This window comes from Ornithorhynchus anatinus, chromosome 2 (genome assembly GCF_004115215.2).
Source record: "Ornithorhynchus anatinus isolate Pmale09 chromosome 2, mOrnAna1.pri.v4, whole genome shotgun sequence".
Taxonomy (NCBI): domain Eukaryota; kingdom Metazoa; phylum Chordata; class Mammalia; order Monotremata; family Ornithorhynchidae; genus Ornithorhynchus; species Ornithorhynchus anatinus.
Genome location: NC_041729.1, coordinates 41,950,145 through 41,952,438, shown reverse-complemented (window position 1 = coordinate 41,952,438; position 2,294 = coordinate 41,950,145).

Genomic DNA, 2,294 nt, shown 5'->3' with positions numbered 1-2,294 from the left:
TTAGGTCTTTTATGTTAAACATTGAGCAGTATCAGTAGGTAAATACTCTGTGCTCAGTGGAATAAAAATACAGATTACTGTATTTCTCTGAACCTTGGTTGATGTGTTTGCCGTGTTTATTTTTAGCAATGATAAAAGACGTATGCTTCTATTGTACTTTCCCAAGCTCCTTTAGTAGAGTGTATTGCACTGATTGGGCATTCAATAAATATCATTACTACTTCTACTTCTTATGATCATCCCTTCCATATTACCCTGTTTCACTCCCTTTGTTCTTCCCCCAACTCCCCACCCCACAGCACTTACGTATATATCCATAATTTTATTTATTGATATTGATGTCTATTTACTTGTAATGATGTCTGCCTCCCTCCTCAGACTGTGAGCTTGTTGTGGGCAGGAACTATCTCCTACTGTACTTTCCCAAGTGCTTAGTGCAGTGCTCAGCACACAGTAAAAGCGCTCAATAAATATGATGAATGAATCATGGTTTAAGGCGATTAGACAAAGCCACCTTCTGGCACAGCCAATTCCACACACTTGGACCTGTCTCCATTCTCAGGTTCAATCCTCAGAGAGAGAGCCCTGAGCTCAATCCATATGGTGCAAGGTTTCTCTCTCCCTCTGTGTCCTTCATATTGTTTACACCAGGATCTTTGGGGAACAGGAGGAGAAAGAGAAGGAGGGAGAGTGGTGGTGGTGGGGGGAATAGATATAGAGAGTGCATATAATTAATGAAAAAACTCAAGGGAAACAGTTTGATAAGGTCCTTGAAGCTAGGGACAATGTCCTTTATATCAATCAATCAATCAATCAATCGTATGTATTGAGCTTACTGGGTGCAGAGCACTGTATTAACTTTCCTTCTATTGAATCCTCCCAAGTGCTTAGTAGAGTAGAGTAGTGTAGTATAATATAGCATAGCATAGCATATTATAGTATAGTATCACATAGAGTAGTAGAGAAGCAGTGTAGCCTAGTGGAAAGAGCATGGGCTTAGGAGTCAGAGGACCTGGGTTCTAACCTTGGCTCTGCCCTTACCAGTTGTGGGGCCTTGAGCAAGTTACCTTTACTTCTCTGTGCCTCAGTTCTCTCATCTGCAAAATGGGGATTCAATAGCCGTGTTCCCTTCTACTTAGAATGTGAGCCCCATGTGGGATCTAATTATTTTGTATCTACCCCAGTGCTTAGTACAGTATTTGGCACATGATAAGCGCTTTGCAAATACCACTATTATTATTATTATAGTGGCAGGCATACAATAAGGAGCTCAATAAATACTTTATATTAATCAGTGAAGACTCCCTCCTGTAGCTTCTTTCAGATTTCCTTCATTTTTCTATCTCTCTCCTGATCTTAAAGCATCTCTTGGGTTTCTTCCCCTGTGACTGCTTTTTCTGGGGTCTTACTTCATCATTTTCACTGAGATTCTTTCAGGAACCCAGGTACCTGCATTGGGTTTGCACATCCTGTTCTCCTTAATTAGAGGCCCAGGAACTGTTCTCAGACCCTGCTTTCCTGCCAGATAAATAGGGTCCTCAAGCCAGTTGAGGTCTTCTGCTGCCTGTTCTCCCACTGCTAGTTCTGCTTTGTGTTTGTAGGCTGTTTCCTGCTCTGATACCTGGCTGGGTATGTCCTGATTTTCTTTTACTTGGCCGCAATTTTCCTGTACTGCTGCCCAGCTGACCATATCGGCCTGTTCTGATCCCAGTACAGGAATGGGCTGGCCCTATGCTTTGTTCTGGTTCCTGAGTTTCACCATCATCTTCTCTCCTTGGCTCTTGAGGGTCTCTCTGTTCTTTTCCAGAGATGCAAGAGCTAGGATCTAGGCTGCAAGAATTCATTGAGTTTAACTATTCCTCCTCACAGTAAACAATGCTCAGAGCAAAAAAACAAAAAAACAAAAACAGTTTCTGAAACACATCTCTAAGGTACATCTCTGTTGAAGCAGACATAAATGCCAAATAGATGGCAATCTGGTTGATATGTAAAGAGAAAAAAAATCAAAGTAATCATCTTGGGAAAATCCTCAGAAAAATCCTCAGAAGTGGGCAAGTTTCTCTGCTTTCATATCACTCTGTCTTTGCTTCTTTCTTTTTGCCTCTACTTCATTAGGTATGACTTTCAGAGGTAGGAAACAAATAACAGAGATACCCAGAGGTGTAGAGGAAGATAAATTGAGGAATGCTTTATTTTTCGATTCTGAAACATTAAATTCTAAGTCCTCGAATCTATGGATGCCTTTAATTTGGAATCTTCCAGTAAGGTGAATAGACCATTTAAGACACAGATGC